Genomic DNA, 16996 nt, shown 5'->3' on the forward strand with positions numbered 1-16996 from the left:
GTCTCAACATCTAGTCTTATCCTGCCTTCATATTTCTACTAAGGCTGAAACGATTAATTGGATTAGTCACGATTAATCGATTACTGTATTGACCGTCAACTATTTTAGAAACTGAATAATTATTAACTGGAGGATGCCCAAAAAAAGAAAAAACTTTAGAAGAATAGTACTGTCAGAGGAGTAATTAAGCCCAGATTGTACAAAATCTAAATATTTTGCATTTAGGTTTAAAAAATTGTCTGTAAATATGTTTTACCCAGAATTCATCAAGTGGCAGTTTTAGCTTTACCTGGTTCAAAATGTTAAAAATCTATTCACCAGCCTTTGTTATCTAGTTCTTAATCAGTCATAAATTAATCAACAGGTCATCCCTACAATATACTGACTTTAAATCAAGCAGAAAGGTCTGAGCTTTTCACTTGTTGACGTTTGAATTTATTTAGCTGCAGATGCTTCGTTTGCAACTAAACTAAAGGAATGCTTTGTTATTGTATTGTAGGAAATAAATGTTTCTTTTCTTGCATCTTTTAACTTTCTCCCAATATTGTATAAAAACAAAGAAATCTTCAGAATGCTAGTTGTTTACCTGATTAATCGATTAATTGTCAGAATAATGAATTAATCGTCAGAATAATCAATCGATTAATCAATAACTAAAATAATTGTTAGTTGCGGCTCTTTTGCAATGTGAACAACTTTCCAACAGAGAATCTCGACACTTGTTTCAGGCGAAGCCGGCTGCGGATGCATCCACCGTGGAAATCTAGGTTAGCAAACATCGACCCAAAGCCGTTTAGAACCTGCATCCAGATTAGACTCCAAATCCTTTTATCCTCCGCCTTCTGACAGATCCGTTCCCTCACAGTTCACCGCTCGGCTGCTGCTTTAATAAACACACGTTACTGGAAGTGGAACCTCTGACTCCAATGTTATCTTGGGAAACCCGACCGTGGTTCTACAGAAGTAGAGAAACAAGCTGAGCTCGGTTCCTGTTGCTACAGTCCGTCCAGGTGTGAGAGCATGATGTGCGTTCAGCTGCAGTTCTTCCCGTTACAGCTGCTGACTCAGTGTTAAGTTCCTCTTTGAAGCATCGACACATGCCGAGAACAACAATAATTAGAGGCAATTATTTGTAATGACTGGTACAAATGGTCGCCGCAGGCAGTAAACCAGTAGGTCAACGAGTCTGATAGTTGGCGTAACTCGTTGCCTGGGAAACCAAAGTTATAGTAGTGAGCCAGTAAAGCTGTCAAACAATGGCATAGCCATTTAGCAAGTCACTCAAGCAGGAAAATACGCTCTCTGAAGCGTTATGCCGCCAACTCTAAATACACACAGAGCAGCTTAAAGTCGACAGGAAATCAAATGAAAGCCCTTATTTGACCTTTCAGGATATTTTTAGAGCAGCAGAGACCAAAGCCATCAATCATCAGGATGCCTACACATTTAAGCTAAGGTTCAGGAAAACTATGATATATTTTGATCACTGCAGCTGTGAATGTCAAAACTGAAGTTAAAATCCTCCAAGGCATTTATGTTATCACAACATCTGCTTAAAAATGACAGTTTAATCATGGAGAGATGAGTAACGAGGATAAATCTGTGGAAATCACGAATAACGGCATCATTGTCGAATAAATCCACAGATTTTTTTGTGCCCTCATTGTGTTTGCAGCTGGGCACTCGGGTTTATTAAAAGCAAACACTTTGGTGAAGCAACAGCTCTGGCGACCACGAGAGAGGAGGACGAGCCACAGCTGCTTCGACACGCGGAGGGGAAACACTCATCGATTCAGATCATTTCAAACATACTTTCAGTTCGAGTCTCTTTAGCTTAGAATGTTACTTAAGCTAGTTAGTTCGAAATAAAAAATACTGAATCTAATAAAATATTAACTAAAGAAGGAATAAAATAAAAAAATATTTTAATAATACATTTTAAAAATTACAAAATAAAATAAATAATTTCAAATATACTTTCAGTTTGACTTTTTATTTTGGTTTGGCTTTTTCATTTATAGAAATAGGAAAATCATAAAAAAACTGAATCAAATAAAACATTAAATAACTAAAAATATAAAATAGAAATACAGAATTTTTCATTATTATGAATGAAAAATTACAAAATAAAATAATTTCCAACATATTTTCAGCTAGATTTTTTCCTTAGTTTAGTATTTTTAATTGAAAATAGAGATAGAAAATCATAAAAATACTCAATCTCATAAAATATTAACTAAAGAAAATACTTAAATAAAATGTAAAAAATATTTTTTGATTCTAATAAATTAAAAATTGCTAAATAAAATAACTAATTTCAAATATACTTTCAGTTTGGCTATTTTAGTTTAGTATATTTAATTGAAAATAGAAATTAAAAACACTGATTTTCACACAAAATATTAAATAACTACTCACAATACTTAAATAATAATTTAAAAAATGTATTAATAAAAAATAAGAATTAGAGTTACCTCAAAAAGACTGAGTATTGACATTAAATAAAAAGATTTTGGTATGTTTTAATATTTTTGTATTTGTTTTCACCTCCAACAGACCTGTATGTTTTCTAAAATTCATAGATTAAAGGTGGAAAAAGTTTGAAAATTGTGGTCTATTTTTCAAAACTTAAACACCTGTAATCCCAACTAAGAATATATATATATATATATATATATATACACACACACACGTACCTACTCACTTTAAATTGAACTTTTAATGAGGAATGTCAGTGCAGTGCATTTGGCTGCAGACAGAAGGAAAAACAAGCTGTGTTTACATTGTGGTGCTGCAGCGGCTTACGGCGTTGCTACCGAAGGATAAATGCACTACACAGTTACAACATGAGGGCTTCCCCTCCAGCTCCATGAAGTGAACTGACACGGTTTAATCCTGCTAAATATTCGTCATCTCAGCTGTTTAAACTGCTCTCAGAAGCAGGTAGCTTTAAAGAATCCCTCAACCAGAATACGATTCTTCATAATAAACATCTGATAACACACAGATGAGAAAGTTTCCACAGTGTTTTTCTTCGTGCTAACCCGTATTAGATTTATTGCAGAGGGCAGCTACGTGTTGACTCTAATTGGATTAACTGTTCAGGATTTTCTGGGATTATTAGAGACTGGTGGCAGAGATTTCAGACTAGGAATCGCTCTGAGCACATCGGTGCAACAGCCAGATCTACGGAAGATTATGTCATCTAGATCCAGACCCGTTTTCACCATAAAAAAGGAGTGATTAATCACCACTGCTTGGAAACAGTGAGAACCAGGAAGAAGGAAAATATCCTGCTGATGCCACCGTGTTCTTACAACATGCATGATAACTTTCCGTTTTCAGACGGAGCTCTGAAAACGGAAAGTTTTCAGAGCTTTCCGTTTTCCAAGGGGATTGTTTACCGTCCGTGTCTGTGTTTACGTTTCCAGAATTTAATAAACCTCCCTCACCCCCCCAGTCTCTTCATGTGGAGAAGGAAAAGAAAAACAGACCATCTGTAAAGACTTTACTGCATCTTGATTTCATCCAAATCTCAAAGAGCCAATCCTGCAACTTTAAATAGGCCGTGCGCAGCGGCGGACACACACATGGCCTTTTATGGGAAGGAACGGGAAAGTTGAGGCTGGGAAGAAAAAAATGGCTGTAGTTCAGAAACGAGGAGGTAAATCTGAAATGTTTTAGGCGAATCGGGAGACGAGGACTGGCAGCTCTGAGATCAAAACGCATCCACGTGTTTTAGAGAAAGATGCCTCTCTGCAACCCAACGCCATCAACCTCAATAAAATAAATAAGTTCAACACAAAATCAGAAAAATGACTTCTGGTTTAGGAGTTAACCCCGGACTCTGATCAGCAGAAACTGATGGCAGCCAAAGAAAACAATGTTGATCAATTTTGACGTGCTGCGGCGTTTCCGGAGCCAGGCATAAAAAATACATAACTTGTTTTTATTTGGATTGACAGAAAAAAGTCAGAACCCAGTTTTTATGCATTTCATGTCATTGATCTTTTCACTTTAGATTTATTAAAAGAAAAACAAAAATCATTTTATTGCTTCGGGTCTAGATTGGAGAGCATCTGAACATTTCAGTCCAGCTAAATAAAACTCATGTAGGCAAATGTTCTGTAAAAAGACAACTTATGATTTTTCTTAATAAATATCTGTAATAGTGTTATTTTTAAAGAACTACTATATTGTTAAGGAAAACATAAAACCTTCTTCTATGAAATGTTAACCAAACCACCAAGTTTCCAACCATATGACTTTTATGAGCATAATCCTTCCACCACCATGTGTCATTTTGCATGTAATCCCAATGATTCTGATTTATTACAATCTAAAAGACTATTCAGATTTTATTTAGGAGTATCAGAGTATAAATGCATAGCTTCAACTTTCAATTTCTGATTGTAACAAATCTGTGTGAAACCTGCTTGGCGACTTACACAAGGCGCCGTATAAGGATGAGGAAAAAGTGGACATAAGTCATGGAATAAATGACTATAAAGTGAAATTTTATCTCAATCTGACTCCAGATGTGCATAAAAGTTGTTTGAAGGAAATAATTAAATATTCCTGACAAACAGCTTGATAATTAAATACCTATGTGGTTCATCTTAACCAATCTGACACCAAATGTTAATTTATCCTGGTGGTAGACAAACTTTTCGGTTTATTTCTAATCAATAATGGCTCAACTTTAATCTGGCCAGTTCAGTGATAAATTATAGTCATTAGCTTGCATAGAAAAGCTGCTATTGCAGGTATGAATGCTCTAATGCCAGCATTAATCATTCAATGAATGAGTCAATAAATGAGCCATAGTTGGAGACTTTGGACACATCAGGACATTCTTGATGTCAGCCTTCCAAAATATGTCGTGGTTGAGCGGATAAATGGTCAGCAGCTTAAATTCATTTATGTTTTACAATAAAGACACAACTTTGGTCTTATATTAATTCAGCATTCTGGTTTAGTGGTAATTGTCAGTATGAATCCCTATGAAATTAGCCCAAATGACAAGTGTGCTGTGACAGTGACCCAGATAAAACCGTCACTACAGGAATAATTCCCCTGAAGGCCGGCTGCTGTTCAGTTCTGCAGGATTTTATCACAGCAACTCATTTCCTACCAGAAGAAAACCTCAAACTGAACAAAAACTCACAAAATATTTTTTTTTCTACCTCACATGTTCTTGAGGGTAAGAGGAGGATGGTAATTTCTACCAATTAAATGCTGAATTCAAATTTAAGACTTTTTAAGACCATTATGAATAAAATTTAAGACCTGTATTATGACAGAAATATACAAAAGAAAATTACAAATTATATATATAATAGTGCCAAGCACCTTATGGGTTGGAAACAGAAGTGGCAATGGCAAAGAGGAAGAACCAACTGGTGACAGATGCAAAAAAAAAAAGCTAGCTATATAGCTAGCTGAGGTATATTAGCAGCTAGTTAGTGGTAGCAACAACCTCTAATCACAGAACGCAATGAAAATGTCTGTGTGTGATTCAAACTTTTGCTTTACAAGAGAAAAATAAACTACATAGAATATACAAGACTAAGTTTAAGACCTGTGATTAAAGTATTTAAGGCCAACTTACAAATGTTTAATGAATTTTGAGGTCTGAATTTTAGAGCCATGATTTTAAGACCTTTTAAGGATGCACGGACAGTCTTATGTCGTAACTCATCATTCAAGTACTGCCCAAGAGTCATTGTGGATGGTGATATCCAGTAGCAGTCACGGTTGCAATGAATCTGAAGAAGCCTCTGACTGAAGATGACTGTCATGACATGCTAGCAGCTCAATATCTGGGCAGCAATGACAATATTCCACACTAATACATCCTGGATGGTCAACATAAGTTGCCTTATCTCTGCCTGGCTGTTGGGTTCAAAACTCAGGCAGAGAGATGTTGGAGTAGGGGATAAGATGACGCTCTTTCTCTGCTCTGCATCCATCAAAATCTTCTTGGATTTGATATGCTAATCAGCTACTCCCAGATGTAAAAGAACAAGAAAAATAACACTGTTGCTTTGGTTGCGCAGTCTAACAACTGCGTAAAAAGAAAAAGTATGAGCAAAGATCCTTCGAGCTGCACAGCATCCAAAACCAGCAGGAATAATTGTCCAAACATGCAGCAACTCGACAAAAAAATACGAACTGAAGTCAACAAAAAAGAACAAATCAGGACAGAGCTGCTCCAACTTGCTGCTACCAGGAGCGCCGCATATTTTACATTCCCCAAGTCGCTCATATTTGCTACAATTGTATTGAGCATTGTGATTAATGTGGATGGATGTGGCCTCACCCTGTTGTCTGCAGACAAAAGACTGGTTTCCGACTGACTTTTGTAGGCAGTTCTGCTGCAGCTGTGAGACTCCAAGCTTTTGTGAAAAATATTACATATTATTTTCGACAAGCATTTTGTTGAAATAAACAGCACAGCTGTGTCTGCTGAGTGGATGAAGTTCAGAGATTTCCATCCGAGTTTGAAAAGCATATTTCACGTTTTGACAACTCGCAGTCTAATCACCCAATATAAAAAAACACAATCTACATGTAGGAAATGTCCCAAAGCCAAACTTCATATGTGAACACAGCAGCAACAAACAGACACAAAAGAAGCTGAGATTAAATATCCTTCAGAATATAAATGTTCTGCTGCATTTGCATCTCTACTCCCATTTTTGGTGACAAAATAAACTAGTTTTTTTTAAGGGCTTGTTCATATCTGCTACTGCTTTCTAAGCTAGAAATCTAGGGTTGTGTCCACCTAGACAAGATATATTTACAGTTGACTTCTGTAATTGTTGCATGACCTTTAGAAAAAGAACAATTAAAGCTTAAAAGAAATATTTGCTTTAGAGAATTTGTTATAATTTTGAAAGGTCCACCCTTTAATATTTATTTTTAGACTTTAAAATCAAGAAAAACATAAAAATAAATCTTTGCAAAAGGGGATATTGATATGTTTTCCATGTTGTTTCTTGTGGAAAATTGTTTAAAAAACAGCTTCCAGCCTAATAAGATAGTAGATCTAAATATTACATATATATTCTGGCACTTTTCATCCTATCTGTTGTGGAAATTCAATTAAATTTGATTGGTTTTTATTAGTACTAAGTTTAACATTGATCAACATATTGGTTGTGTATTTGCTTGATGATTTTGAATCTGGCATTTAACCAAATGTAATGTTTACAGCTTGTTTCATAATTGATGACTGCGTGATGTTTTATGACGTAAATCAGTTTGAACTTCCTTGTTGATGAAAGGTGCTATAAAATAAACTCGACATTATTCCATTAAAAACTGAAGAAACCGCCAAAACCCTAGATTTCAAAACATTAGCAGATTATTTCATATTTTTACTAAAAAGCACGGCGGAAGATTAAAAGAGCTGCTAAAGTGAACTGGACTAAAGAACTCAATTTGTTCCTTTTCTGGTCAGAAATTAAACTTCAACACAAGCCAGTTTATAAAAATACACATTTAGTATTTTAGCATCAGCTGTAGAGATTTGGCCTTAATGAAACCAATCTGCTGGCAACACTGTAAAAATAAACCTTACAAGCTAGGTGCTAATGTATGCGAGTGTTCGGCCGGCGCCTGGATAATGCATTCACGACGCAGCGAGCGCAGGGATTTCTCCTGCTGCATCAAATGAAAGAGACATTTAATAAAGATTTTCTTTCACCCTCTGATTCAGACCACGAGCTTTGATTCATAAAGACCTGACAATATTTATTTCCACAGTGGGTAAACCATTATTACTCCATTTGTGCTGTTCACCACAACAGGCACATCATCATGGAGGCAGCGCAAAGGACACGACCGGCTAATGAGAGGCGTGAACATGAGCCAGCATGATGGAAAATGATCAACAATGAATAAAAAAAATCATTTTTGATGTAAATGTTGTGCTTTCATGAAATTTTATTGAATAACTGAATCGATACACCTTTTGAAGTTGAATGAATTTGCTGACTGGTTGACAAATGTAGTAAAAAAATAATGTATGAAGCTCGTTAGGAACAGTGTCCGTCCACTTTTCCCAAAGTAATATTTAAGGATTTTTCAAGGATTTTTCAGGTAAGTTTTCAAACTTTTCCAGCACCATGTGTCTGTCTTTTTATTAGTTGTATGAAAATATCTGGTTTGAGCTAAAAATAAGGTTTTCCAAATGCAGGCTTTTAAACAAAGGTCAAACTGTGCTTTATTACAAAGCTGTGCAGTTTGAATGTCAAGGACTTTCAAGGATTTTTAAGAGAAATCAAGCACTTTCCAAACCTCAAATTCAACTCAAAATAATTTCATCAAGGACAGCACATTAGAAAATGTTACATATTAAAAACAGAGCAGCCATTGTTTTGTTTTGCTTGGTTCACCATGTAGGAATCCATGAAAGGCTGAGCGTGTGGATCCATTTAAAATCCATATTACTTTTTCTACTCCATCATAAGCTGACGGCAAGACTTCTGCAGAGCAAACAGTAATACAGAGTGTGACATTTTTAGATCCATACGAGGTTTTTCACAGTGTCCTTTTCATTTCATTGTGGCTTTAATGTCATAAAATGAAGCCCAAAACACTGTTTTTTTTTTCCCCAAACCTCCCAGCTGTGTGGTTGGCTTTCTCTGGCTGTATCAAAATTCATACGCATGCATGTATTGACTCGACCTTTCTCGTGGTTGTAAGGAGCAGCCAAACTTGGTTTGACCTCGCCGCTTCACAAAAGGCAAACTAATGAAGACTTTGTGAAAGGCAAATCGATTTTTCTCTCCCTCCCTCCATGTGATCCATCGCCCGCTTCGATGCGGCGGGCAGGCAGGCGGCGGTGGAGCCCGAGCTCATCACTCATTTGTTTAACAGGTTGGCAGGGATGAGGACTGAACAGCAGATAATGCCAGAAAATACACACCATGCTCCATTTAAATGATTCGAGCCAAGAAAACAAGTAACGATCGGAGGGAAATCAGGAAATTGCACATGACGGTGATGAAATTAAGATTTATCTCTGCTTCTTGACATAAAATTTTTTTTAAAACACAACTTTTAGTGATAAAATGAAGTAGTTTGATTTAGTTGTGAAATAATTATTCATGATTAATCGATTGTTGAAATAATCATCAACTCAGTAACCGATTAATCGTTAACTGGCGTATAGTTAGTTAACTATACTCTACTGAAAAAATTCAGTAGAGTAATTCAACGAAAATTAAACAGCACTTAATGCCAAAAGAAGACACACCGTGCTGTAAACATGTTTTACCAAAAACTCCTCAAGCTTCAGCTTCATCTGGTTCGTATTCATTGAAGGAATGCCATGTTACTACATTTTAGCCAATAAGTTCTTTATTTTCTTATTTCAAAAAATAATTTGTTTGCATCTTTTAATGCCTTTTTAATATTGTATAAAAAAGACATACGCAGTTAAATAAACAATGTGCACAGTGTGCCATTTTTTTACCTGGTAAATTAATTAATCGTCAGAATAATCAATTAATCGCCAACTGCAGCCCTAGTTGGAGTTACTGCACATTTATGTTAACAAATTCACTGAATAGACGTGAAGCAGCAGCAAAGAGAAGCAAACAGGTGATAAATGAATTCAGTCTTAGATGCTCGCCCACCACATGTCATCAGAACAACTTAATGTGCCTTTGAAGTTCCTACAGCCTCTGGAACGCCACAGCAGAAAGACGAACAAATTATTTTCTCTTATTTAGTCTAAAGTCTTTTTTTCATTATTAAGGAGTTGCTAACAATCAGATGGAGCCCATAAATGAAAAACAAGCAAACCAATTTAACGGCAATTTGCTCTTGTGGTCGTCTCTTCTGTTCTCACTTTCATCCACAACCTGCATTTATTTTACTAGGATTTGATGAAACAGTCTAAAACAAAACAGTGAGTAGTAAATACACATCCTATAACAGTCTTTGCTAATCAAAATCTGAAAAGTGTGGTGTACATTGCACATCCAGAGATGCAGGGTGTTTTGTTTCCACCAGACTCAGTTCAACTGGGGACCAAATTTGCAACATTTATAACATTTTCAGCTTTCACAATGCACTGTGCAAAACCAAACTGATTGGAAAAAGCTGTTCTCCTCCTCGCCTGTGGGGGCGCTGCAGCAAGAACCACATGAAAACCTCTGAAGAAGAAAGGAGCGCAAATTTTCATGGAATGTAAACAAAAAGGGAGAAGCAGTAAATTTAATATAAAAACTATAATCCATTTTTGAAACTAGTGCTAGACTTGTGTTTGTTTCAGTTGAATTTACCCAGAATGCCCTGTGCTTAGTCCACTTCCTGCTTTTGGTTCACATACCCATTGAAACTGAACCAGAGTTCACTTTGGTAGGTGGGTTTTTAGGCACATTTTTGGTCCGCATTGGAGTTTGATTTTGCATTGACGTTGGATGGAAAACATCTTATTTTCAATTTAGGTCTAAACTTTGACTAGGCCTCTAAGACACTTCTACTGTAGGAAAGGGTTTATGTTTTGGGTTATCACTTCATTGAAAGGTTAAACTTCTAACAGATTCTCCTCCTAGATTTGTCTTGACATGGTTCTCTGTCCCTGTTGAAGACAAGCATGATGCTGCCACCGCCATGTTTCACCAACAGGGAGTCTTTATTAAGCAAGAAGACTTGATTATGTTTGGAAAAAGCCAAATGTGTGGAGCTTTACTTTCTTAAAGTAAAGTTTACAACATGCTCACTATTATAAACAAACACCCTTCTATGGACTCAGGCTATAAGCTGCACTTGCATCAGATATATTCAACACATCCTGAGTACAAGTTAATTATCAGCATGTATTATACCACAAACAATCTGCATTCTCCTTCCTGCGATGTAAAAGGGTTGCTGCAGCACGGCGGCTGAATTATTTAGCCGATGTTCGTGGTTTCTTCCTCTACACAGCAAATTGAAACAGGCTGCAGAGAACTACTGCAAACATGGAAACAAACCACAACTAACTGGAGCTGAAGCCACTGGGGAAGAAACATGGGGCGGATAATAACAGGGAGGAACCAGGAACAACAACAGATAAGGGCACCCTTCATCGTTTGGATAAAAACAAGAGCTGTCACATTAAAACATGAAGGAGGGGGTCGGTGTTTGAGATGTGGAGGAGGGAGGGAGAGAAGGAGGGACAGAGGAAAAAAGAAAGGAAGGAAGGAATCAACCAAGGTAGCAAGAATAGACACAAGGTAGGAAGAATTAAATAAAGAAAAGAAGAAATCACCCGAGATAACGAAGACATAAAGAAAAGAAGGAAGGAGTCGCCTGAGGGAGAAAGAGAGTCCGTGGTTTTCTTTGCATTGCGCAGGATGCTATGCTAACCGTTGCAGGATGCTACGCTAATCTTTGCAGGATGCTACACTAATCATTGCAGGATGCTATGCTAACCTTTGCAGGATGCTACGCTAACCTTTGCAGGATGCTACGCTAATCTTTGCAGGATGCTACACTAATCATTGCAGGATGCTACGCTAATCTTTGCAGGATGCTACACTAATCATTGCAGGATGCTATGCCAACAGGATGCTATGCTAACCTTTGCAGGACACAACACCAACATTTACACTTCGCCAATTTTCAGATGGTCAGGACGCCAGACCAACATTTCCAGGATGCCCTGCTAGGCACAGCAGGATGCTACGCTAGTCATTGTGGTGGAGATTTCCTGTTGCGCAAGAAGTGTGTGGTTCAGTTGGTGAAACAAAGCTACAGATGGAAACAGCACAAGGGCATTTCTGGGACGGCTTCGCCAACTTTCAGACGGTCAGGAAGAGAAAAGCTGCTGTGAGATCAACATTTTCTCTTTTACTGTGGTCATAAATATTTCAGCCTTTCTATTTCAACATGAATGCATTTTTTGAACAATACTTCTGAGCTTGTTTGTCTCAGGCTCAAACCCAGTGAAGCAACATTTCAGCTCCTAATCACTTGCAGTGCATGCCCACAGGGCAATCCTATTTACTTAATGTGTAATTACCAACAACTTAAGTAAATCAGAAGCCAATTAAACAAAATTGCAAACACAATTAAAAAGAATGTTTTTTTTTCTTCTTCCAAGTATAAAAATCTCGTTATGCTTCATCTGCAGCTCAGTTTGTTTCCTCAAGGATGAGACTATACATCTTACTTATGTGTCTAAATATTTACCTGTTAACAGATTTAGCTTAGTAACATTCTTCCAATGTTTCATGTTCTTTTAAAGATCTGAAAAACTGAAGTTTATTATTTATTTATGTCAGATATTTCTACACCGGATAGGCTGGATGGGCAAAGAATAAAACAGGATGGAAGAAAGGAAGGCAGGAAGGAAGGAAGGAAGGAAGGAAGGAAGGAAGGAAGGAAGGCAGGAAGGAAGGAAGGAAGGCAGGAAGGAAGGAAGGAAGGAAGGAAGGAAGGCAGGAAGGAAGGAAGGAAGAAAGGAAGGAAGGAAGGAAGGAAAAGAAAGTAATCACACAAAGTAGTGTGTAGTGAAGAATTAAATTAAATCATATTATTCCTGTAAACATTTTCCCATCTTCAGCTGCTTCTGACAACCAGCCATCTACTTTAAGAACTTCTGCTTTTCTGACACACCACTCTCTAGCAGTTAGCACTTCTCCTCTGCTTCCTGATGCAGTTTCCATGTAAAACGAAACCACAACGCCTCATTATTTGAATTATGTAAACCAGGAACTAATAAAACAACCACAACTACATGACATCAGCAGCTGCTTCAGCAACCACAGCTCTGTTCTTCACACAAACTAGAAACTGTTCAAGCTCCTGCACACCTGTGGAAACGTCCGAACCTATAGTTCCCATCCGGATAGAAACAGAAAAGCCGATCAAACATTCAGCATGGCAGAGGTTTCAGTTTTAACATTCCAGCCCTCGCGTGGAAAAGGGGCGAGAAGGAAGCATGGGGAGATTGAAAAATAAATGGAGTATGTGAGTGACAGCTTGTGATTCTGGGTATTAGACTGAATTGGATTAGAGGAGAGAAAATCAGCCAACCATAACCCCTGTAGTACTTGAGACGCGCCAATATTGAATATCCAAGAGGATTCCCCTTCAAAAGGCGACAACACTGGATGTAAATATGCCAACATGAAGAAAACCAGCTCGACTTCTCCCAGTTTAACTCTGAACAGGCGCCAGACAATAAATCAATAACATACATCATGATAGACACATGATCGGTATCGATAGATAACACATCTGACAGAATATGCAATAATGTCACTGAACCGCACAGCATTCTGGGAGATGTAGGAAGAGGAAAGGCTTTAGCTGCTCAACCTCTGAAGGCTAGCTGAGCTATGCTGGTGGAATCAACTAACTCACTCATTCTTTGGTTACCTAGCAACGCACTCATTCTTTGGTTACCTAGCAACAGCCTGTTGAGTAACTTTCATGCAGTTTCATGCTTTGCACCATACCTCATAGCTGCTTTAAAATAAATTATGGCGTGGAATGAAAACAGGAAAGGTCATGCTACCAGTCTGGCAGCATTTCAGATATTTAAAATAAAAGAATAATCAATAATTATTGATACACAATTAGCAATATCAACTGATATGAAACAATTATATTGTGGCAAGTTTTTGTACCATCTGCTATGAAGATGTTCTAATCCTCAATAATGCTTCGATTTGCTTTTGAATCGTAATAACTGGAACTCTGATCAATATATTTGATGTATTATTGATCATTTTTATGACGGCACTCAACTAAATGTAATGTTTGTTACTGGTTTCTCACTGCCTTGTTGCTGCAATGTGCTATCCAAATAAACCTGGTTAACTGATAAACTCAGAAATGGGTCAGTGTCAAAGCAAATGGCAGAAATAAAACAAGACAAACTTAAGAGCATGGTAACCCAACGCTGGAGGAATGTGACCGGCTAACATAACAGGGAGCTGGTATCAAATAACCCAACAGGAGTTTTACGGCCTAATAAAGGACACTCATCATATTTCCTACACCATCCATGTACCACACCCTTCATCCTATCCGCTAGTAATGCGACACTGCTGCGGTCTTCAGTAAGCAAACTCAATATAACGAACATTTTGATTCCAGCTGGATAGACACCGATAAGTCATGTTTATTTCCAAAGCAAATTTAAGCAACAAGGCATTTCAAAGTGCTTTACACCATTAAAACAGTACAGAAATGAATGAAACAAGTAATAAACATTACATAATTATCAATGTTCCGGTTACTATTAGTCAAAAGCAACTTTAAACAGTTGGGCTTTTTGTTTTGAATTAAAGGAATTCAGTGTTTCAGCAGTTTTGCAGTTTTCTGGAAGTTTGTTCCAGATTTGTGAACTGAAACTAACTGAGAACATATTTAATCGAGTTCCTGAAGCTAAAATGCTAGTGCTGGTTTTATTACCATTTATTGGTTGAATCCTGATTGTGATGGACTTACTGTTGAGTGAATCTGACCTCTGACCCCCACAGAGGTCAAGATGGACAATAAAACCAATAAAACCAACCTCGTGGTCTGTTCAGTTAAATCTGTGTAATTGTATAAAGACTTGTTTTATATACACGATTTGTTTTGTAAAATGGGAATCACATCTTGTAAAAACAGTTTGCACTGCAGTGGAGAGGCCAGGACTTGTTTTTAAAAACAACAAATAGCATTTAAAATATAAAAAAATTCTACTTTTTGAATGAGATGAAAATTCCTTTCTCTTAGTAAAAAGACAATTGTAAAAAAAACCCATTTATGCAGCACCAGGTTGCTAAGTGGTATCCATCCATATTTTAATTCCCTTTTCTGTCGTTCCTCTGTCCAGCTAATTGTGAAAAACGGTTACAAAGCCTTTAAAACAATAATTATTGCTAAACAGCCTAAATTTAAAGAGACATATTCCACTTCATCTCTTGAAATAAAATCCTCCAAGTTACAGATCTACAAAAAAAGACATCATCATGTCACAAGTGATTAATCTCTGCAATGTTTCCAAATATGAAACCATCAACTATGTCTGTTTCTTTAAGTGTTGCAATTATTTTATGCATCAATCCACAATATGGCTGTTCTTCTACTAATACACTAATTGCTTTTTAACAGGGTCATGCATATGTAATGCCGGTAGAGTTGCAGCTTTATGAAACAGCAGACTAACTGCACACTGACCACTCTAAAACTAAGAGCTACAACAATTTTACACGGCCGTTAATGTCATTACTGGTTTGTTGATTTGTGCATTCCCCCAGAACCACTGGAGGCTGTGCTGCCCAGTGTTTATATCACTGTTTTCAGCAGGGAGAGCGCGAATAATCCTGCTGCAAAAGTGCAAAATGCAAAACATGTGCAACTCTCTGTCTCTTCATTCTCCATAAAGCTCACATTCAGCAGTAACATTTATAAAGAGAAGCAAACAAACAGAATACAAGACGCTTCTAACTTCTGTATTTTTCCTTAATTTTAAGAACAAGTGCACTAATATACATTATGAGGATCATAACTATGATCACTAACATTACATCATCTAAAATCAGCAACTTCTCTATTTAAAGATGTAAAAAGGAATAGAAAAGAAGATTTTTTAAGACTTGAGGAGCTGTTTTACCTTCTTTCATGTACCAAATATAAAAATATAACCACAGGGGAAGCAGGTCCATTTATACAGCAGGTCAACGCCTGTAGTGTATTGATAAAAACTTAACAGCTTATTTTTGCTGAAAAAGGTCAGGCTATACATAAAGGTGGTGTGAGATAGTGAGAAGAAATTGAAACTCTACAACACTTCCTCTTTTTGTAACCTTTACGTCCACTTCAGATTTTTTTTTTTTCATTCAACGAGGCCAGCGGGTGAACAACGGACTCCTCTGGAGTTTTTCCCTTCGTCGCATTAAATGCATGTCTGCCTGTTTATGTCTGGCTGTGACGGTTGGGCAACGAGCTCCACAGAAACTTAAAAGCGAGCTTTAAGTGCAGGAGAGCGTAGCCGACTGAGCCGTCTAACAAAGTGATTTGATGAGGGAGTGAGAAAGGTTACCGACGAATTGTTATTGACATTTAATTTAGCCAACTTTTTCCAGACACCACTTCTTTTAGTCTTAGTCTGGGAAAATTGAGGAACTAACTTAAAGCTACTGGTCAGATAGGTTTGTGAAGATGTATAAAATTCTTGTTTGACGTAGTTTTTAATCTATACAACATGTCATGTTTTGGGTTTTCTTGTAAATCGTTATTTAAATCAACATTGAATGTACCGTCCCAAAAAAAGTCAATTAACTCTAATGACATCACACGAGGTACGAGGCAGCTCAACAGAGCTCTGGTGTTTGTTTTTTGCATTTTATTCTCCCTTTTCCTTTTTCTGTCCTTGTACAAAAATTGCTAGATTGTAAACATAAACTTCCATGGTAGTCCTAACACTGTTCTCAGTGTTTTTATTAAGGAATATTAAGATATATATTTGATGTTTGAACTACTAAAGCAGGCAGTTATAAGAATAAGATAAGTGGCTGTGGTTGTTAACCTTCAAAAATATCAGGGTTAAGCAGACTTTCGGTCATGCCAAATTTTGCAGGACAATAAATTATTGCAATAAACCAGAGGTTCCCAAACTGTGGGCCGTGTCATTGCAGGGGGGGCGCGGGAAGCCGTCTTGATGGAAAAAAAAAACATGAACACTGTATGCGCTGGGTTTTTACCTTAGAATGGCCAACTCTCTGTTATTCCTGTCAATTTGATACAGTAGAGGCTTCCACACTTCCCATATCTGTGTCCTCTGTCACTTTTATCAGCAGTTAAAACTGTTTAATCCGTTGTTAACATGTTGTAACCTGTTTTTCCGAGCCGCCTTTAAACGCAACATGAGCGCTACGACGCTCGCGCTGGGTTTCCACCTGTGAAGTACAGAGCTATGTAGGTTTGTGTTAGAATAGCGGTTCTCAACGTGGGCGGTACCGGCCTCAGGGGGCGTTCAGAGTACGGCAGGGGGCGC

General features: G+C 37.3%; 1 protein-coding gene across 1 annotated transcript in view; it reads right to left on the bottom strand.

The window, feature by feature from the left end:
• The window catches only part of LOC106959811 (mannosyl-oligosaccharide 1,2-alpha-mannosidase IA-like), a 68777-nt gene that overhangs the window by 28260 nt on the left and 23521 nt on the right, over positions 1–16996 (bottom strand). The window lies entirely within an intron of this gene.

Source organism: Poecilia latipinna, unplaced genomic scaffold (genome assembly GCF_001443285.1).
Source record: "Poecilia latipinna isolate Pla-1442-1.1 unplaced genomic scaffold, P_latipinna-1.0 Scaffold1121, whole genome shotgun sequence".
Taxonomy (NCBI): domain Eukaryota; kingdom Metazoa; phylum Chordata; class Actinopteri; order Cyprinodontiformes; family Poeciliidae; genus Poecilia; species Poecilia latipinna.